Source organism: Salmo trutta, chromosome 38 (assembly GCF_901001165.1).
Source record: "Salmo trutta chromosome 38, fSalTru1.1, whole genome shotgun sequence".
Classification (NCBI taxonomy): Eukaryota; Metazoa; Chordata; class Actinopteri; order Salmoniformes; family Salmonidae; genus Salmo; species Salmo trutta.
In genome coordinates this window covers 26,386,850-26,410,562 of record NC_042994.1, presented here as the reverse complement: position 1 = coordinate 26,410,562, position 23,713 = coordinate 26,386,850, and the positions used below count along the sequence as shown (strand labels likewise).

The 23,713-nt window shown below is 41.1% G+C and overlaps 1 long non-coding RNA gene across 1 annotated transcript; it reads left to right on the top strand.

Moving 5' to 3' along the window:
• Positions 1 to 17,524: 17,524 nt before the first annotated feature.
• LOC115178500 (uncharacterized) lies at positions 17,525 to 22,927 on the top strand. Its single transcript, XR_003872641.1, has 2 exons — positions 17,525 to 17,564; positions 21,424 to 22,927. It is a non-coding gene; the product is annotated as an uncharacterized LOC115178500 (long non-coding RNA).
• The last annotated feature ends 786 nt before the right edge of the window (positions 22,928 to 23,713 follow it).

Below are 23,713 nucleotides of genomic sequence, written 5' to 3'. Positions count from 1 at the left end.
GGAAATTCTATATAGAACAGGTTTTTTAGTCTGGACTAGGCTTAATCTGTGTCCTGGAAACTGGCCCTTCATGTTTTATATCTTCATGCCATTTAATGCATTCAAGTGAAATTACTGACTAAAATTACATTTCATTTAACATTGAGCTGTAGAATACAATTTCACTGAATAAACCTCATGACTTTAAAATTGGCAATAACCCATGTGTAGCCTACAATATGTACTGTATTACATTTCAGTCACACTTAAAATTAACAGACAATCAACAATGGTAGAATTTGTTTGGTGACAACAATGTTACAGACAAGAAACACTGTAGGCTTTAACATGGGGCATAACATTACATCCAGATAAATACAATAAAAACATTAGTTATATTGTCGCAAGTAGGCTATTTCATTTATTTATGTTCGAATTTTTTGTTGTTGTTATACCCATAATGCAACAAACTTTTGAAGACGGTGACCAACGTTGGTCAACTTCTTGACAAAAGTGATCTGCTTTAACGCGCCCGCTGATAACTAATCCAATATTTATCATTGCCGTCGTTTCCAATAGGAGAAAAATGAATCACAGTGGGCAAAACAAATAAGCAGTTGCGGCAGAGCCGAACACATGTTGGCAACATAATATTGGCGAGTTTTAGCATTTTTCCGTTATGGAACGTCTACTCTGTGACGTGTGCAATATCTCAATTCGCCCTTGCGTTCCGAAACAACTACATTCATAGAAACATTTTATAAAGGATGAACTCTACAAAACTTAGTGCACTCTGTTGGTAATATATTCTATTTTTGGGAAGAGAAAACTATATTGAGATTGAATGTTTAATCGGAGAGAAAATTAGCTCCATCTTCTCCTACTTCATGCCACTGGACTTCCTCTAATTACCATATTTGATGGCGAGACTAAGTTTAAATGGTTGCTTCAGATTTATAGCCCCTAAAAAAAAAGGCTAAAAAGCGTTCAAATGCTAGTCGGAACTCGAAAATTTGGAAATGTCTGACTTGCTAACTGGTTGAACATGTCTGGCACGTTAACGCGGCATCCGAAAATTTGATTTCCATGTGTTCTGACAACATTGATAAGATGTTGTCATGAAAAACATTCACTACCTCGTGCATGTTCCCATCAGTATTATTCCACCATGTCAGAGAAAACACAGGTGCTGATTGTTAAAAGGATTTGATTAATGCAACATATTTTCCGGAATACAAAAAGTATTTTTTATTTATTTATTTTATTTCACCTTTATTTAACCAGGTAGGCAAGTTGAGAACAAGTTCTCATTTACAATTGCGACCTGGCCAAGATAAAGCAAAGCAGTTCGACAACATACAACAACACAGAGTTACACATGGAGTAAAATAACATACAATCAATGATGCAGTAGAAAAAAAATAAGACTATATACAATGTTATATAAACATATTGTTTAATAGTGTTAGCCACTAGTGGAGGGTCATTATATACATGTATAAATTGTTCCACTATGTAGGAGGAGTATAGATCTAGCTGTTCATCTGTTTAAGTGAATGAATATGAAATTGTCTTAAATGCTTGTTTATATATATATATATATATATACACACACACACACACATCTTTTTTTGTCTATTAGCAGACGCTTTTATCTAGAGAGACTTACAGTAGTGAGTACATACATTTTCATTCGTACTGGTCCTCCGTGGGAATCGAACCCACAACCTTGGCATTACTGTTCGATTCCCACGGGGGACCAGTACGAAAGAAAATGCTCTACCAACTGAGCCATGCTCTACCAATAGTATTTCAATTCTCACTCTTTAAAAATCTGCACTAGTCAATCATCACATGTTTGTTTTTGTACGTTTCCATATAATATCACACTTCAATTAAATAAAAAATAAACGTTTTGTCTGAAAATATTTTCCTCAACGGCGTTACCCCCTCCAGTCAGCAGATGGCGATGTGCGTCTTTCGGGTGATGCTGCCAGAGTGTGACGTATAATCTAGTGGACAGGAGGACGCTTCTTCAACAATAACAAGTAGTCAGCTACCTTCATAGCCGACATAGGCAAAAACATTACATCTCTGTAGTCTGTTTTGGTATATATTATTCAGTGTGTTTTAAACATACTTCTGTCGTATCTATTTGTTGCCCATTTAATGTAATATTACGTTGTTTGTCGGGTAGGTGGCTAGCTAAGTTATTAGCAACTAACCTTAGGTTAGTTGCTAATGCTATCCAGCTAGTTAACATCCCCGACCATGAGCTCACTATGCTACTCCCCCCCTACTAAAGAAGAGGTCTGCTGGACAGAGAAAGAAGCTGTCGTGAAAGAGGAGAAGGAAGAGGAGGATGTCACAGCAAAACAGGAAGTAGAGGCTGAGGCTGTTACAGTGAAAGAAGAGGAAGAAGTTGCAGTGAAAGTGGAGGATGTTACTGTGAAAGAAGAGGGAGAGATTACTGTCACGTTGAAAGAGGAGGGACAAGAGGAGAAGGAGGGACAAGAGGACGAGGAGGGACAAGAAGAGGAAGATACGGGAGATCTGATTAATACTAGTAAGTCATGTTACTGTCTTAAAACAGGGGCACAAACTCTTCAATCATTGAAGATTGCAAGGTCACATGGTTGAAGAGCTATAGAAAGTTTCAAGTATTTATAGAAAAATGTGTACTTTATGGGAAAACCATAGGGTGCGCAATGTGTGTCCCGACCCTGTGAACAATGCAACGTTGGGTTGGGGTGTCTAGGTTACATGGCCAAGGACCTATTGAAATTGGAAGTGCTTTTTAAAAACATTAAAAACATTTTCTTAAAAAGTTTCTATTTTTTTTACAAATCTAGAGTGTGCAACATCCCTCTATGTTAGGAATAATGGACAGTTGTAAGTATGTTTCTAAATCACGTGGTGAAAGAGCTTTTTAATTTGTTTTTAAAAATCGAATATTTACATACATTTGTATAAGCGCTCCATGAGAAAACCAAAGGGTTTGCAATGGGTGTCCCTATTGTGTGAACAATCCTAAATTGCTTCAAGGTGTCTATGCAGAAGCAGATTGGTCATCTGGCAATTCTGGAATATGCCAGATGGGATGGACCCTTTTTTGTTGGGTGGGCTGGTCAAAATTGACACATACAAAAATATATTTTGTATATTAAAATTAAAATGGTGACGTGGCCGGCGCACCCTGGGGCCTGTTAAGATCAGTGGGTAATGGTGACGTGGCCGGCGCACCCTGGGGCCTGTTAAGATCAGTGGGTAATGGTGACGTGGCCGGCGCACCCTGGGGCCTGTTAAGATCAGTGGGTAATGGTGACGTGGCCGGCGCACCCTGGGGCCTGTTAAGATCAGTGGGTAATGGCTGGCCCCCCTACCAAAATGGGCCGGCCCGGTTTTCTAATAGGTTGAGCTGAGGTCATGCAAACTCACATTCAAAGTCAGACGTATCATCAGCATAGAGACCTGCTCCGACTCTGCCGTCAGTCAGACAGCCAAGGTCATGGACCGTCAAAATTGGAAAGGGTGCCTAAATGTAAAAAATACATTTTTTACATAGTTATTAGACATTGATTACACGATCACTTGTATTTCATGCCACAACGATTCATCGATGCTAGTAAAATTGTCTTGCACACCTACAATGCTGGTTATAAAAGAAAAGCTAGCTAGCTTTGTAGCTAGCTAACTATATAGCTAGGTGTCATCTAAAATAACCCTACATTTATAAGACAGTTTTTATTTGATTAATGGTGGTCGGACCCATCTATGTGAAGCTAGCCACAATAAGGATTAGTGTATAGTGAACTTTGTGGTTAGCCTTCAAAATAAAAGTGTGGGATAATTCTACTATTTGTATTCATTTGCTTCACTGTCAATGACACTTTTACTTTGATGGAACACCGCAATTTCACTATTTTGACTAATCCTTATTGTGGCTAACTTTACAATACATAACCAAGTCCGGTCGAGCCTCACTAGTCAGATGAAGCTAGCTGGCTGCTTATAACGTTAGCTTTGGGCAACAGGGTTAAGTAGCTGACTAGCTAACATTATTTATTTTCATGAACTTGTTATAGGAATTTTTATCTTTGATGATAATAATCAATAATCAATTCGCCTTGACTAATGCCCAAGGTTTGTAAGACAATGGGTTAAAATAATTAGGCAAGGACTCAACTTTCTGCAAAAGGTTTCTGTAGCTTTATTCATGAGAACGTTCTGAGGTCAGGATAACAAAACAGTCATTATATAGTTCTTGCTTTCTTACGCACATGCATTTACACACAAACTGTTGGTGACATGCAACCCCCATAGACTTCACACACTTGTTTATCACTATCCAGAGCTCAGCCTGTTCCTTTCCTTCAAGGTTAGGAATTCTCTGAAGTTTTACTCCCTTGACCATCTGCTTCTCTATCTCTCTATACTAATTGTATACACACATTTCTTTCCCTCTCCAGTGGTTCCTGGACTTTCCGGAACTAATCAAACTAATCGATCCCTACATTGATCATTACATTGATTATTCATTAAACCTGCTGTATGACTAATAATTCATCATGGTTTATTGATTCATTTACATTTATTAGATAATTCTCTTATCAGAACTAAAGTTCAATTTCAATAGGCGAACAACAAGTGGCAACCTAGCTAATACTTACTCACAAGGATTCCTAAATCATTGCTAAGAATACTGAAAATGACTGCAGTTTCTACTAGAGGTCGACCGATTAATTGGAATGGCCGATTTATTAGGGTTGATTTCAAGTTTTCATAACAATCGGTAATCGATATTTTTGGACACCGATTTGTCGATTAAAAATAAATAAATACAAAAATTATATATATATATATATATATATATATATATATATATATATATATATATATATTTTTTTTTACACCTTTTATTTAACTAGGCAAGTCAGTTAAGAACACATTCTTATTTTCAATGACGGCCTAGGAACGGTGGGTTAACTGCCTTGTTCAGGGGCAGAACGACAGATTTATACCTTGTCAGCTTGGGTATTCAATCTTGCAACCTTACGGTTAACTAGTCCAACGCTCTAACCACCTGCTTTACATTGCACTCCACGAGGAGCCTGCCTGTTACGCAAATGCAGTAAGAAGCCAAGGTAAGTTGCTAGCTAGCATTAAACTTATCTTATAAAAAACAATGAATCAATCAATCATAATCACTAGTTAACTACACATGGTTGATGATATTACTAGTTTATCTAGCCTGTCCTGCGTTGCATATAATCGATGCGCATTCGCGAAAAAGGACTGTCATTGCTCCAACGTGTACCTAACCATAAACATCAACGTCTTTCTTAAAATCAATACACAAGTATATATTTTTAAACCTGCATATTTAGCTAAAAGAAATCCAGGTTAGCAGGCAATATTAACCAGGTGAAATTGTGTCTTTTCTCTCGCGTTCATTGCACGCAGAGTCAGGGTATATGCAACAGTTTGGGCCACCTGGCTCGTTGCGAACTAATTTGCCAGAATTTTACGTAATTATGACATAACATTGAAGGTTGTGCAATGTAACAGGAATATTTAGACTTAGGGATGCCACCCGTTAGATAAAATACGGAACGGTTCCGTATTTCACTGAAAAAAAAAGGTTTTGTTTTCGATATGATAGTTTCCGGATTCGACCATATTAATGACCTAAGGCTCGTATTTCTGTGTGTTTATTATAATTAAGTCTATGATTTGATAGAGCAGTCTGACTGAGCGGTGGTAGGCACCAGCAGGCTCGTAAGCATTCATTCAAACAGCACTTTTGTGCGTTTTGCCAGCAGCTCTTCGCGCTGTTTATGACTTCAAGCCTATCAACTCTCAAGATTAGGCTGGTGTAACCGATGTGAAATGGCTAGCTAGTTAGCGGGGTGCGCGCTAATAGCGTTTCAAACGTCACTCGCTCTGAGACTTGGAGTAGTTGTTCCCCTTGCTCTGCATGGGTAACGCTGCTTCGAGGGTGGCTGTTGTCGATGTGTTCCTGGTTCGAGCCCAGGTAGGAGCGAGGAGAGGGACGGAAGCTATACTGTTACACTGGCAATACTAAAGTGCCTATTAGAACATCCAATAGTCAAATGTATATGAAATACAAATGGTATAGAGATAAATAGTCCTATAATTCCTATAATAAATACAACCTAAAACTTCTTACCTGGGAATATTGAAGACTCATGTTAAAAGGAACCACCAGCTTTCATATGTTCTAATGTTCTGAGCAAGGAACTTAAACGTTAGCTTTTTTACACATATTGGCACATATTGCACTTTTACTTTCTTCTCCAACACTTTGTTTTTGCATTATTTATTTGAGGCTAAATTGTTTTAATTGATGTATTATATTAAGTTAAAATAAGTGTTCATTCAGTATTGTTGTAATTGTCATTATTACAAATAAATAAATACATTTTAAAAAATCGGCCGATTAATCGGCATCGGCGTTGAAAAATCATAATCGGTCGACCTCTAGTTAGGATACTGCCGCCTTCGATGTGAGTTAGGGTTAGGACACTGCCGTCCATCGGAGTGGGTTAGGTGTTAGGACACTGCTGTCCATCGCAGTGGGTTAGGATACTGCCATCCATCGGAGTGAGTTAGGACACTGCCAACCATCGGAGTGGGTTAGGTGTTAGGACATTGCCGTCCATCGGAGTGGGTTAGGTGTTAGGACACTGCCGTCCATTGGAGTGGGTTAGGTGTTAGGACACTGCCGTCCATCGGAGTGGGTTAGGTGTTAGGACATTGCCGTCCATCGGAGTGGGTTAGGACACTGCCATCCATCGGAGTGGGTTAGGACACTGCCACCATCGAAGTGAGTTAGGGTTAGGACACTGCCGTCCATCGGAGTGGGTTAGGTGTTAGGACATTGCAGTCCATCGGAATGGGTTAGGTGTTAGGACACTGCCATCCATTGGAGTTGGTTAGGGTTAGGACACTGCCATCCATTGGAGTGAGTTAGGACACTGCCACCATTTAAGTGAGTTAGGGTTAGGACACTGCCGTCCATTGGAGTGGGTTAGGTGTTAGGACACTGCCGTCCATTGGAGTGGGTTAGGTGTTAGGACACTGCCGTCCATTGGAGTGGGTTAGGGTTAGGACACTGCCGCCATCGATGTGAGTTAGGGTTAGGACACTGCCGTCCATCGGAGTGGGTTAGGGTTAGGACACTGCCGTCCATCGGAGTGGGTTAGGACACTGCCATCCATTGGAGTGGGTTAGGACACTGCCGTCCATCGGAGTGAGTTAGGGTTAGGACACTGCCGTCCATTGGAGTGGGTTAGGTGTTAGGACACTGCCGTCCATTGGAGTGGGTTAGGTGTTAGGACATTGCCATCCATCGGAGTGGGTTAGGACACTGCCGCCATCGAAGTGAGTTAGGGTTAGGACACTGCTGCCCATTGGAGTGAGTTAGGACCCCGCAGCCATCGAAGTGAGTTAGGGTTAGGACACTGCCGTCCATTGGAGTGGGTTAGGACACTGCCGCCATCCAAGTGAGTTAGGTTTAGGACACTGCCGTCCATTGGAGAGAGTTCGGACCCTGCCGTCCATCGTAGTGGGTTAGGGTTAGGACACTGCCATCCATTGGAGTGGGTTAGGACCCTGCCGCCATCGAAGTGAGTTTTGGTTAGGACACTGCCGTCCATTGGAATGGGTTAGGGTTACGACGTTTATTCCACAGAGAGGCATCTGAACCGTCTGGAAAAATATATAAAAAAAACAGTAATAAACGATAACATTTATAATTCTAGTTGTTGATTTCAGGGAATGTCAGCTTAAATGTTGATGGATGCACTCTGAATAAAATGATGTTATAAATGACTAACATGTCAAAGTAAAATGTATGTGGAGGTTTTATTCAGGTCTTTATTTAACTAAATACCCTGTTTGTCTTTGGCAGGAGAGAGACCAGATTCTGACAGCGAGAAGAGTCCCTCAGAGGAGCCAGGCACAGAGACGTCCAAACCAGCGAGACGACGCCACTGCTCCCACTGTGGAATTTTTTTTACTAAGTTACGGAACCTAAAAGAGCATGAGAGGACACACACAGGAGAAAAGCCTTTCCAATGTTCCCAGTGTGGAAAGAGTTTTACCCGGTTAAGGACCTTGAAAAGGCATCAAGGTATACACAAAAAAGGAAGGAAGCCATACCACTGCTCTCACTGTGGAAAGGGTTTTACCAGGTTAGGGAGCCTGAAAATACATAAGAAAATACACCCTGGAGAGAATCCCTGCCACTGCTCTCAGAGTGGAAAGGTTTTTACTCCATTAGGGAGCCTGAAAACACACAAGAAAATACACTCTGGAGAGAAAGCTTACCACTGCTCCCAATGTGGAAAGAGTTTTACCCAGTTAGGGAGCCTGAAAATCCATCAGAGAATACACTCTGGAGATAAGCCTTACCACTGCTCCCACTGTGGAATGACTTTTACCAGGTTAGGGAGCCTGAAAACGCATGAGAGAATACACACAGGAGAGAAGCCTTTCCAATGCTCTCAGTGTGGAAAGTGTTTTACCCAGATAGGGAGCCTTAAAGATCACGAGAGAATACACACAGGAGAGAAGCCTTTCCAATGCTCCCAGTGTGGAAAGAGTTTTACCACGTTAGGGAACCTAAAAGATCATGAGAGAATACACACAAGAGAGAAGCCTTTCCACTGCTCCCAGTGTGGAAAGAGTTTTACCCACATACGGTATCTGAAAAAACATGAGAAAACACACACAGGAGAGAAGCCTCATCTCTGTTCCCAGTGTGGAAATAGTTTTACCCAGTTAGGGGACCTGAAAAGGCATGAGAGGACACACACAGGAGAAAAGCCTTTCCAATGTTCCCAGTGTGGCAAGAATTTTACTCGGTTAGGGAACTTAAAAGAGCATGAGAGAACACACACAGGAGAGAAGCCTCACCTCTGCTCCCAGTGTGGAAAGAGTTTTACAAAGTTAGGGGCCCTGAATAGGCATAACAGGACACACACTGTAGGGGATAAGCCCTACCACTGCTCCCAGTGTGGAAAGAGATTTAACTGGTTAAGGCATCTGAATAAGGATGAAAGAATACGTACACAGGAGGAGAAGACATACCACTGCTCTCATTGTAGAAAGACATTTTCACAGTCAGGGGACCTGACAAGACATGGGAGAATTGAGGAGCTATGTTCTGTCTGATTTTTTTCGACTGAGAATTTGTCTTTTTGGTTTATGCCACATTAAATAAAATTGTATATGTGGGTGATTCACATGAGACCAGTTTTAAACATGTCTGTAGCAATATACAGCTCCAGTCAAAGGTTTGGACACACCTACTCTTTCCAGGGTTTTTCTTTATTTGTTCTCTTTTCTATATTGTAGAATAATAGTGAACACATCAAAACTATGGAATAACACATATGGAATCATGTAGTAACCAAAAAAGTGTTAAACAAATCAAAATATATTTTATATTTGAGGTTCTTCAAAGTAGCCACCCTTTGCCTTGATGATAACTTTGCACACTCTTGCCATTCTCTCAACCAGCTTCACCTGGAATGCTTTTCCAACAGTCTTGAAGGAGTTCCCATATTTGCTGAGTACTTGTTGGTTGCTTTTTCTTCACTCTGCGGTCCAACTCATCCCAAACCATCTCAATTGGGTTGAGGTCGGGTGATTGTGGAGGTCAGGTCATCTGATGAGGCACTCCATCACTCTCCTTCTTGGTAAAATAGCCTTTACACAGCCTGGAGGTGTGTTTTGGATTATTCTCCTGTTGAAAAACAAATGATAGTCCCACTAGGCGCAAATCAGATGGGATGGCGTATCGCTGCAGAATGCTGTGGTAGCCTTGCTGGTTAAGTGTGCCTTAAATTCTAAATAAATCACAGACAATGTCACCAGCAAAGCACCATCACACCACCACCTCCATGCTTCACGGTGGGAACGACACATACGGAGATCATCCGTTCACCTACTCTGCGTCTCACAAAGACATGGCGCTTGGAACCAAAAATCCCACATGTGGATCATCAGACCAAAGGACAGATTTCCACCGGCCTAATGTCCATTGCTCTTGTTTCTTGACCCAAGCAAATCTCTTATTCTTATTGGTGTCCTTTAGTAGTGGCTTCACACAGTCTCCTATGAACAGTTGATTTTGAGATGTCTGTTACTTGAACCCTGTGAAGCATTTATTTGGGCTGCAATCTGAGGCTGCTAACTCTAATCAACTTATCCTCTGCAGCAGAGGTAACTCTGGGTCTTCCTTTCCTGTGGTGGTCCTCATGAGAGCCTGTTTTTTTTGTGACTGCACATGAAGAAAATTTAGAAGTTCTTGAAAGTTTCCGTATTGACTGACCTTCGTGTTTTAAAGTAATGATGGACTCATTTCTCTTTGCTTATTTGAGCTGTTCTTGCTATAATATGGACCATAATAATTGGCCCGACCAACCAGTGCTTCTGCACATTCGCTAACCGGGCTATCTGCATTGTGTCCCACCACCCGCCAACCCCTCCTTTACGCTACTGCTACTCTGTTCATCATATATGCATAGTCACTTTAACCATATGTACATACTACCTCAATCAGCCTGACTAACCGGTGTCTGTATGTAGCCTCGCTACTTTTATAGCCTCACTACTGTATATATCCTCGCTACAGTTATTTTTCACTGTCTTTTTACTGTTGTTTTATTTCTTTACTTACCTACAGTGGGGGGAAAAAGTATTTGATCCCCTGCTGATTTTGTACGTTTGCCCACTGACAAAGAAATTATCAGTCTATCATTTTAATGGTAAGTTTATTTGAACAGTGAGAGACAGAATAACAACAGAAATTTCCAGAAAAACGCATGTCAGAAATGTTATAAATTGATTTGCATTTTAATGAGGGAAATAAGTATTTGACCCACTCTCAATCAGAAAGATTTCTGGCTCCCAGGTGTCTTTAATACAGGTAACGAGGTGAGATTAGAGCACACTCTTAAAGGGAGTGCTCCTAACCGCAGCTTGTTACCTGTAAAAAAGACACCTGTCCACAGAAGCAATCAATCAATCAGATTCCAAACTCTCCACCATGGCCAAGACCAAAGAGCTCTCCAAGGATGTCAGGGACAGGATTGTAGACCTACACAAGGCTGGAATGGGCTACAAGACCATCGCCAAGCAGCTTGGAGAGAAGGTGACAACATTTGGTGCGATTATTCGCAAATGGAAGAAACACAAAAGAACTATCAATATCCCTCGGCCGGGGGCTCCATGCAAGATCTCACCTCGTGGAGTTGCAATGATCATGAGAACGGTGAGGAATCAGCCCAGAACTACACGGGAGGATCTTTTCAATGATCTCAAGGCAGCTGGGACCATAGTCACCAAGAAAACAATTTGTAACACACTTCGCCGTGAAGGACTGAAATCCTGCAGAGCCCGCAAGGTCCCCCTGCTCAAGAATACATATACATGCCCGTCTGAAGTTTGCCAATGAACATCTGAATGACTCAGAGGACAACTGGTGAAAGTGTTGTGGTCAGATGAGACCAAAATGGAGCTCTTTGACATCAACTCAACTCGCCGTGTTTGGAAGAGGAGGAATGCTGCCTATGACCCCCAAGAACACCATCTCCACCGTCAAACATGGAGGTGGAAACATTATGCTTGGGGGTGTTTTTCTGCTAAGGGGACAGGACAACTTCACCGCATCAAAGGGACGATGGACGGGGCCATGTACCGTCAAATCTTGGGTGAGAACATCCTTCCCTCAGCCAGGGCATTGAAAATGGGTCGTGGATGGGTATTCCAGCATGACAATGACCCAAAACACATGGCCGAGGCAACAAAGGAGTGGCTCAAGAAGAAGCACATTAAGGTCCTGGAGTGGCCTTGCCAGTCTCCAGACCTTAATCCCATAGAAAATCTGTGGAGGGAGCTGAAGGTTCGAGTTGCCAAAAGTCAGCCTCGAAACCTTAATGACGTGGAGAAGATCTGCAAAGAGGAGTGGGACAAAATCCCTCTTGAGATGTGTGCAAACCTAGTGGCCAACTACAAGAAACGTCTGACCTCTGTGATTGCCAACAAGGGTTTTGCCACCAAGTACTAAGTCATGTTTTGCAGAGGGGTCAAATACTTATTTCCCTCATTAAAATGCAAATCATTTTATAACATTTTTGACATGCGTTTTTCTGGATTTTTTTGTTGTTATTCTGTCTCTCACTGTTCAAATAAACCTGCTATTAAAATTATAGACTGATCATTTCCTTGTAAGTGGGCAAACGTACAAAATCAGCAGGGGGTCAAATACTTTTTCCCCCACTGTATTGTTCACATAATACATTTTTTGCACTATTGGTTAGAGCCTGTAAGTAAACATTTCACTGTAAGGTCTACACCTGTTGTATTCGGCGCACGTGACAAATAAACTTTGATTTGATTTGGTCTTTTACCAAATAGGGCTATCTTCTGTATACCACCCCTTGTGTACTACCTTGTCGCAACACAACTGATTGGAAACCACTTACTGGCGCCGACAGGGATGGTCGCCTCGCTTCGAGTCCTTAGGAAACTATGCAGTATTTTGTTTTTTTATGCATTTACAAGAATTTTGCTCCACTCGCATTAACATCTGCTAACCATGTGTATGTGACCAATACAATTTGATTTGATTTAAGAAGGAAAGCTATTCAACAAATTAACTTTTATCAAGGCACACCTGTTAATTGAAATGCAGTCCAGGTGACTACCTCCTGAAGCTGGTTGAGAGAATGCCAAGAGTGTGCAAAGTTGTCATCAAGACAAAGGGTGGCTACTTTGAAGAATCTCAAATATAAAATATATTTTGATTTGTTTAACACTTTTTTTGATTACTACATGATTCCATATGTGTTATTACATAGTTTTGATGTCTTCACTATTATTCTACAATGTAGAAAATAGTTGTTTTTTTTAATATAGAAAACCCTTGAATGAGTAGGTGTGAATGAGTGAGTGGGTGTGTCCAAACTTTTGGACTGGTACTTTGTGTGAATGAATGCTTTAAATTATATACAGTGAGGAGAACAAGTATTTGCTACACTGGCGATTTTGCAGGTTTTCCTACTTACAAAGCATGTAGAGGTCTGTCATTTTTATTATAGGTACACTTCAACTGTGAGAGACGGAATCTAAAACAAAAATCCAGAAAATCACATTGTATGATTTTTAAGTAATTAATTAGCATTTTATTGCATGACATAAGTATTTGATCACCTACCAACCAGTAAGAATTCCGGCTCTCACAGACCTGTTAGTTTTTCTTTAAAAAGCCCTCCTGTTCTCCACTCATTACCTGTATTAACTGCACCTGTTTGAACTCGTTACCTGTATAAAAGACACCTGTTCACACACTCAATCAAACAGACTCCAACCTCTCCACAATGGCCAAGACCAGAGAGCTGTGTAAGGACATCAGGGATAAAATTTTAGACCTGCACAGGGCTGGGATGGGATACAGGACAATAGGCAAGCAGCTTGGTGAGAAGGCAACAACTGTTGGCGCAATTATTAGAAAAGGGAAGAATTTCAAGATGACGGTCAATCACCCTCGGTCTGGGGCTCCATGCAAGATCTCACCTCGTGGGGCATCAATGATCATGAGGAATGTGAGGGATCAGCCCAGAACTACACGGCAGGACCTGGTCAATGATCTGAAGAGAGCTGGGAGCACAGTCTCAAAGAAAACCATTAGTAACACACTACGCCGTCATGGATTAAAATCCTGCAGCGCACGCAAGGTCCCCCTGCGCAAGCCAGCGCATGTGCAGGCCCGTCTGAAGTTTGCCAATGACCATCTGGATGATCCAGAGGAGGAATGGGAGAAGGTCATGTGGTCTGATGAGACAAAAATAGAGCTTTTTGGTCTAAACTCCACTCGCCGTGTTTGGAGGAAGAAGAAGGATGAGTACAACCCCAAGAACACCATCCCAACCGTGAAGCATGGAGGTGGAAACATTCTTTGGGGATGCTTTTCTGCAAAGGGGACAGGACGACTGCTCTGTATTGAGGGGAGGATGGATGGGGCCATGTATCGCGAGATCTTGGCCAACAACCTCCTTCCCTCAGTAAGAGCGTTGAAGATGGGTCGTGGCTGAGTCTTCCAGCATGACAACGACCCGAAACACACAGCCAGGGCAACTAAGGAGTGGCTCCGTAAGAAGCATCTCAAGGTCCTGGAGTGGCCTAGCCAGTCTCCAGACCTGAACCCAATAGAAAATCTTTGGAGGGAGCTGAAAGTCCATATTGCCCAGCGACAGCCCCGAAACCTGAAGGATCTGGAGAAGGTCTGTATGGAGGAGTGGGCCAAAATCCCTGCTGCAGTGTGTGCAAACCTGGTCAAGAACTACAGGAAACGTATGATCTCTGTAATTGCAAACAAAGGTTTCTGTACCAAATATTAAGTTCTGCTTTTCTGATGTATCAAATACTTATGTCATGCAATAAAATGCTAATTAATTACTTAAAAATCAGACAATGTGATTTTCTGGATTTTTGTTTTAGATTCCGTCTCTCACAGTTTAAGTGTACCTATGATAAAAATTACAGACCAATACATGCTTTGTAAGTAGGAAACACTGCCGATTTTGCAGGTTATGTAATGTTACAGCAAAGAGAGCTGTGGTCAGTCTTGTCCTGCGTGTTAGAGCTGAACATTACAGCTCACGGAGGTTAACCACTACCTACAGGCAATAATATTAAGGAAGCAATAGCTAATATATCATTTTGATTAAATATCTGTATTGATTATTATTACACTTGTGGCAATTGGATAACACACTGGTAATAAAAACCAAATGTATATTGTGTTAAGCAATAACACAGGGATATATTAAATCTCTCTTCCCCCTATAACCAGTGCTAGTATGATTGGATTATATAGATTCCAGGAGCTGATGGTCATAAATGACATCGTAATGTAATGCGTCGTAAATCACAGAACATCTAGGATTCTTCCAGTAGCTGGCAGCAATTATAATATTTCTGTATTTTGTTTACATCCCTCCCTCCTCCTAAAATATGTTTCTGAAAATGTTTTTTTTTTTTTTTTATATAATTAAACCACACACGGACAAGATTAATGGTAGACCAGGGATGCCCAATATTAGTCCTTGGAGGGCCGAAACACATCCTGCTTTTATGTTTCTACCTGGTAGTTAATTGCACTCACCTGGTGTCCCAGGTCTGAATTAGTCCGTGATTAGACGGAAACAAATAGGCTCTTCTAGTCACTCCCAGAACTGCCTATAAAATTCAACTTACAGGCCGTCAGGGCCAGGTGATTTCCTTTGTTTCATTGAATTCAAAGCCTCTTTAGTGATTTACAAACCTGAGTGGAATTCAAATTTCAATATAATTTATTTATAAAGCCCTTCTTACATCAGCTGATGTCACAAAGTGCTGTACAGAAACCCAGCCTAAAACGCCAAACAGCAAGCAGTGCAGGTGTAGAAGCACGGTGGCTAGGAAAAACTCTCTAGAAAGGCTGGAACCTAAGAAGAAACCTAGAGAGGAACCAGGCTATGAGGGGTGGCCAGTTCTCTTCTGGCTGTGCTGGGTGGAGATTATAACAGAACATGGCCAAGATGTTCATATATGACCAGCAGGGTCAGATAATAACGGATGTAAACAAATTTGTGCACAAAATGTGAGAAAAATAAGGTTTTTGTGCATATGGAACATTTCTGGTATCTTTTATTTAAGCTCATGAAATATGGGACCAACACTTTACATGTTACGTTTACATTTTTCTTCAGTGTAGAATGTACTTTCCCCACTCATTCACCCTCTCTCTTTACATTGCTTATGCATTTTCGGTGGCCTGATTGCGTCCAGACTACGTCAAATTCTGAACACACCCTGGTCTGAACACACCCTAAGTCTAATGCGAGAACCTCTTTAGTGATTTACAAAACAGAGTAGAATTCACCCTCAATTACAGGGACATACTGTAGAAAACGGAGTATAATTCCCCCTCAATTACAGGGACTGTAGTTCTGAATGTAGTTCTGAATGTGGCAAATGTAGCTTTTTTGCAACCGTCTTCCTAAAATTGTGAGTTTTAAACGTTTTCCATAAAAGGAGTTGACAAACGTTGATATTTCTATGGGATCTTTGCATAATACATCGTTCATTTTGAGTGCCGTTTATAGATTTTCTTTTTGTAGTTTCTCTTTTCAAAGGGTTTCTTTTCCCCCAATTTCTTCAATCCATTTTGCTCTTTATCTGACTGAAACACCCGTTGTAAAACTGTTTCTCTAGTTGTAAAGATTTCAGTTCAGACAGGAAATGGGGTTCCATTTGGGATTTGGACATAGACCTGGATGTGTCAGAAACCATAGAAACCACAGCTGTTGGTTGTAATTACAACACCTTTATCCGAAATAACACGGGGAGGGGTTAGATTAGGCATCTGGAGCTCTGTCTGCAACAAGCTCTCAGTCTCACTGTAGAATTAGACCTTTTCCCACTTTTCTCGAAATGTCACATTTTGATGCGTTTGGGATGAAATGTAACATTTTGAAGTTGCAAAAAAATAAAAACAAGTGCCTACCACTGGGATTGAAAATGTGACCCTCTGAGCCAGAGCTCTCAGATTATGTCCTAGCAAAACCCAAGCCTATTTGATGGTAATAGCGTTCACTGATACCTCTAGTGGCGACGTCCTGTATTGAGGCACACAGCTCCCTCAAGAGAAAAATACAACATGAAAATACAACATGTTTGGTTATGGAAAATATATTTCACAGCGGTTAAGATGGTGCAATTATTATCTACAAGTGTACTTGTTTGTTTTGTTACAAACTGATAAGGCAACATATTTTAATTTTAGCAACCAGTTAATGGAAGAGCATAAGTGCATCTTTAATAAACAATATAGTGAATATTTTTCTATACTGCGTTACCCACTCCAGTCAGCAGATGGCGATATGCGTCGTTTAGATGGGCTTCTTGCACGCCACAAAAAGCTTCAACAACAAGACTGCTTCAGACTCCAAAATAACCAACATAAAACTGAAACAATTAAGCTCTTTAGACCATTTTTATGTATATTGATCTCAGTGTTTTTAAACACAATCCTGTATCTACTAGTTAACTTTAACGTAATTTGCTCGTTCAATATACACATTTGTTAAGATTGATAATACTGAACCTAACCTAGCACTAGGCTAATGCTAACATCCCGACCATGAGCTCACAAATATCCTCCCCCGCTTCTAAAGAACAGGAGGTCTGCTGGATGGAGAAAGACTCTGAGGGGCTGAACATTGTCGTAAAAGAAGAAGAAGAGAAGCCTATTACAGTGAAAGGAGAGGAAGAAGCTTTCAGAATGAAAAGGGAGGAAGAGGAGGCTGTCACATTGAAAGAAGAGGAGGATGTTACAGTGAAAGAACCTTTTGGAGTGAAAGTGGAAGAGGGGATAGAGGCTGTCACAGTGGAAGAAGAGGAGGTAGATGCTTTCAGAATGAAAAAGGAGGAAGAGGAGGCTATCACATTGAAAGAGAAGGAGGAAGACGTTTTAGGAGAGGAGGAGGAGCCTGAAGATCTGATTAACACCAGTGAGTATTATCTTTATAACAGGGGCACAAACTCTGCAGTTGTTGAACTTATGTGTGGTTTTAAAGCCAAAGGGGCCATTCCACTGAATTTCTAGACTCAAATGGATACTTTGGGATTTTGGCAACGAGGCCCTTTGTTTACTAACCCCAGAGTCCGATGAGCTCATGGATACTGTTTTTATGTCTCTGTGTCCAGTATGAAGGACGTTAGATGTAGTTTTTGTTAGCCAATGATAATTAGCATTAGCGCAATAACTGGAAGTCTATGGGTATCTGTTAGCATGACTTTCTATAGACCTCCAGTCATTGAGCTAATTCTAGTTAGCAACTTTTTTTTCAAACTGCACACAGAGATTAAAAAGTTATCCTTAAATTCCTCTGACTCTGGGGGGAGATAAAGGGCAAAGTATCCCTTTAAAAAATATGTTGTTCAGTGCTGTAGGAATTGTTAAAGGGGCAATCTGCGATTTGTACATACATTTTGGGACTTTTGAATTAATGATATAGAGCCTTAGCCATCATTTATTGGAGAAAATAACTTATAAATCTCGAATGAGTTTAGTTCAACTGTCCTACCTCCACCAGGAACCAAAAATATAAGCTTGTTTTACTCCATTGTGTGTAAACGATGTAGTTGTCAAAAAGATGGTTAAAACTATAATGTTTATATCATGGATGGTCAGTTCTTGGCTTCATCGCTCTGTCTATGAATTTGAGTCGTTCCATTTCTTCAAACCCATCCTTCAGTGACAATACCCTATCTATTATGACAGTGAAGCTAAACCGTTTAATTTGGCTCTATACTCCAGCATTTTGGATTTGAGCTGAAATGTTTTATGAGGTGACAGTACAGAATGTTTTTTAGGGGGGGGGGGGGGATTTTCATATCTGTTTAACTGTTTAGAAATGAAAGTCCTTTTATGTATCTAGTCCCGCCCATTTTGAAGGTGTCATAAGAATTTGGACAAATCAGTCTTGTGAGCAGGGCTGTTGCTGTGGTGACCGTATTGCCACCACACCGGCAGTTATGAGTCATGACCATAGTCAAATTCCACATGACTGCTGAGTCACTGGTAAACACCTCTTATGCACTCTGGACATGCATTGGTAGTATTCAACTTGCTAACTACCATCAGGTCTCTTGTCCCTCCATCAGGTCGCTAATGGTCTGGTACTCAGTGCTGTATTGTCCCTCCATCAGGTCCTAATGGACTGGCACTCAGGGCTCTATTGTCCCTCCATCAGGTCGCTAATGGTCTGGTACTCAGTGCTGTATTGTCCCTCCATCAGGTCCTAATGGACTGGCACTCAGGGCTCTATTGTCCCTCCATCAGGTCCTAATGGCCTGGTACTCAGGGCTCTATTATCCCTCCATCAGGTCGCTAATGGTCAGGTAATCAGGGCTCTATTGTCCCTCCATCAGGTCCTAATGGCCTGGTACTCAGGGCTCTATTGTCCCTCCATCAGGTCGCTAATAGTCTGGAACTCAGGGCTCTATTGTCCTTCCATCAGGTCCTAATGGCCTGGTACTCAGGGCTTTATTGCCCCTCCATCAGGTCGCAAATGGTCTGGTACTCAGGGCTCTATTATCCCTCCATCAGGTCGCTAATGGTCTGTTACTCAGGGCTCTATTATCCCTCCATCAGGTCGCTAATGGTCAGGTAATCAGGGCTCTATTTTCCCTCCATCAGGTCCTAATGGCTGGGTACTCAGGGCTCTATTGTCCCTCCATCAGATCCTAATGGCCTGGTACTCAGGGCTCTATTGTCCCTCCATCAGGTACTAATGGCCTGGTACTCAGGGCTCTATTGTCCCTCCATCAGGTCCTAATGGCCTAGTACTCAGGGCTCTATTGTCCTTCCATCAGGTCCTAATGGTCTGGTACTCAGGGCTCTATTGTCCCTCCATCAGGTCCTAATGGCCTGGTACTCTGGGCTCTATTGACCCTCCATCAGGTCCTAATGGCCTGGTACTCAGGGCTCTATTGTCCCTCTAACCACTGAATGAAAATGCAATCGAAAATCACATCAAAACCGTATCATCAAAACAGTATCATGCTTTTGAAACTCACCGTTAAGCTACATGGACACTCTTACTGACAGTTGTGGCTGCTTTGCGAGATGTATTGTTGTCTCTACCTTCTTGCCCTTTGTGCTGTTGTCTGTGTCCAATAATGTTTGTACCATGTTTTGTGCTGCTACCATGTTGTGTTGTGTTGTTGTTATGTTGTGTTGCTACTAGAGTTGCACATTTTTGGGAATATTCAGAGGTGGAAACTTTCCGTGGGAATTAACGTGAATATATGGGAATTAATGGCAATATATGCAAATTAATATTAATACCATTTAAATGTAGATGTTTTTTGCGTTGGATATTTACCATATATGGAGACAGAAACATAAACATTTTACCTTATCATAAGTAGACATAATTGCAAATGATTAAATCCTTCAAATAGAGGATGCCTGTAATGCTATGCTTTCGCCGTAAAGCCTTTTTGAAATCGGACAATGTGGTTGGATTAACAAGAAGTGTATCTTTAAAATGGGATATAATAGTTGTCTGTTTGAGAAATTTGAATTATGAGATTTTTGTTGTTTTGAATTTGGCGCCCTGCAATTTCACTGGCTGTTGAATAGTGTGTCCCGCAGGTGGGACGGTAGCGTCCCACATACCACAGAGAGGTTAATCAATCTAAACACAATAACCCCTTAATGACAAAGCAAAAACAGATGTTTTTAGATATACAAGTTTTACGATTGGTCGAAAGAACAGAGGACTTTCGGTCGACCAAGATATTTTCTTTTAGTCGGACAGCCCTACAGCCCCTAAAACAATTACAAAAGAAATGACATTGAATACCCTTTTGAGCATGGTGAAGTTATTAATTACACTTTGGATGGCGTATCAATACACCCAGCCACTACAAAGATACAGGCGTCCTTCCTAACTCAGTTGCCAGAGAGGAAGGAAACCACTCAGTGATTTCACCATGAGGCCAATGGTGACTTTTAAACAGTTCCAGAGTTTAATGACTCTGATAGAAGAAAACTGAGGATAGATCAACAACATTGTAGTTACTCTACAATACTAAACTAATTGACAGAGGGAAAAGAAAAATATTCCAAAACAATCATCCTGTTTGCAACAATGCACTAAAGTAAAAATGCAAAACATTTGGCAAAGCAATTCACTTTTTTATCCTGAATACAAAGTGTTATGTTTAGTTCAAATCCAATACAACACATTACTGAGTACAACTGTCCATATTTTCAAGCATAGTAGTGGCTGTATAATGTTGTGGGTATGCTTGTCATCCTTAAGGACTGGGGAGTTTTTCAGGATAAATATCTTAGAGGAAAACCTGGTTTCCACCAGACACTGGGAGATGAATTCACCTTTCAGCAGGACAATAACCTACAACACAAGGCCAAATCTACAATGGAGTTTCTTACCAAGAAAGACAGTGAATATTCCCAAGTGGCCAAGTTACAGTTTTGACTTAAATCTGCTTGAAAATCTATAGCAAGACCTGAAAGTGGTTGTCTAGCAATGATCAACAACCAATTTGACAGAGCTTGAAGAATTTCGAAAATAATAATGGGCAAATGTTGTACAATCCAGGTGTGGAAAGCTCTTAGAGACTCACAACTGTAATCACTACCAAAGGTGATTCTGACATGTATTTACGCAGGGGGCTAACAAAACTCAACTGCACTTGACTTTTGGATGTATACCATCTGCTCTTTTATTGAGGGATCTAGTCTGGATTAAACCTCATAAGAAGACCATTTTATCATGTGGAGGTTTCATTCAGGTCTCTGTTTTAGTATTTAACTAAATACTCTGTCTTTGGCAGGAGAGAGACCAGATTCTCACTCCGTCTGCGGGAAGAGTTCTTCAGCGAAACCAGAACCAGAGACGCCCAAACCAGCCAAACGACATCACTGCTCCCACTGTGGAAAGAGTTTTAGCTGGTTAGGGTACCTAAAACGGCATGAGAGGACACACACAGGAGAAAAGCCTTTCCAATGTTCTCAGTGTGGAAAGAGTTTTAGCTGGTTAGTTAACCTGAAGAGTCATGAGAAACTACACTCTGGAGAAAAGCCTTATCACTGTTCCCACTGTGGAAAGAGTTTTACCCGGTTAGGGAACTTAAAAGAGCATGAGTGGACACACACGGGAGAAAAGCCTTATCACTGCTCCCAATGTGAAAAGAGATTTTCACGATCAGGGGACCTTAAAGCTCACGAGAGAACACACACAGGAGAAAAACCTTTCCAATGCTCCCAATGTGGAAAGAGTTATGTTAAGTTACGGTACCTAAAAGAGCATAAGAGAATACACACAGGAGAAAAGCTTTTCCAATGTTCTTAGTGTGGTGAAGGGTTCTCTCAAATAGATGGTATGAAGATAGTTGAGAACAAAGCCTTATCTCCCTACAGTGGAGAGTGTTTTACCATGTTAGTTAACCTGAAAATACATAAAAGAATACACTCTGGAGAAAAGCCTTTCCACTGCTCCCAATGTGGAAAGACTTTTACCTGGTTAGGGAGTCTGGATTCACATGAGTGGACACACAGATAGGGGCCTATAAAATCTGCGATACAGAGAAAACGGATGAAATCACAGAATCCAGAAAATAAAACGGAATTCAACAATATTCTAAAATGTTTTGAGCTTAGTAGGGAATCAACTAAATGTATTGAGAATGTATTAATTTGCCCACGTTCATCATGAGATGAACAGAATGCTTCAGTAAATCATATTTCCTGCAACTTTCTGAAGAGTGTCATGACTGTCCACGAGAATCCAAATAGGTCAGATCAGGTTTGCAATTAATAACTTCAATCAGACCCCCTTTGACCCGCAGAAAGGGGATAGGAAAGAGCTATTGGGGATCAACAACTCACATCCTGTTGTAAATCAAGGGGAGAAGATTCAGGTCTCCCTCTCCCAGATTCACCAAAGGAATGTCCTTTGTTTCAACAGGCTTTTCCCGTCGATTCTCTAACATGTTAAAAAGTGAATATGGGAACAATATTTATAACATAGAACGTGGGGAATGGTCAGAGGCGATCTAAAGAAAACTAATGTAATTGTTATTTTGTGATGTCATTAAAAATGTTATAAAGGAAATACTGTAACTTGGAAAGTATACCCACTATATGTGTGAAGTGTCCATCTGTGCATGAAATATGAAAAATTATTAAAGTGTTTTTGTTTAGAGAGGGGTGTGATTTGAGAAGGTATGAGATAATTGTTTTAATAATTGTTTTACGTAACTTCGCACAAGTGGGGCCGGAGGGCGGGCTGCCTTCTGAGAATTCGTAGGTGATTGAATAAACCCTTACTTCCTTCCATTCTGCTAGCAAACGTGCAATCTTTGGACAATAAAATAGATGACCTACGCGAAAGATTAAACTACCAACGGGACATTCAAAACTGTAATAGCTTATGCTTCACGGAGTCGTGGCTGAACGACGACACTATCAACATACAGCTGGCTGGTTATATGCTGCACCATCAGGATAAAACAGTGGCGTCTGGTAAGACAAGGGGCGGCGACTATGTATTTTTGTAAATAACAGCTGGTGCACAAAATCTAAGGAAGTCTCGAGCTATTGCTCGCCTGAGGTAGATCATCTCATGATAAGCTGTAGACCACACTATCTACCTAGAAAGTATTTTTCATAGCTGTTTACATGCCACCACAGTCAGAGCCTGGCACTAAGACAGCATTGAATGAGCTGTATTCCGCCATAAGCAAACAAGAAAACACTCACCCAGAGGCGGCGCTCCTAGTACCCGGGGACTTTAATGCAGGGAAACTTAAATCAGTTTTACCTAATTTCTATCAGCATGTTAAATGTGCAACCAGAGGGAAAAAAAACACCTTTACTCCACACACAGAGACGCATACAAAGCTCTCCCTCACCCTCCATTTGGCAAATCTGACCGTAATTCTATCCTCCTGATTCCTGCTTACAAGCAAAAATGAAAGCAGGAAGCACAAGTGACTTGATCAATAAAAAAGTGGTCAAAAGAAGCAGATGCTAAGCTACAGGACAGTTTTGCTAGCACAGACTGGAATATGTTACGGGATTCCTCCGATGGCATTGAGGAGTACACCACATCAGTCACTGGCT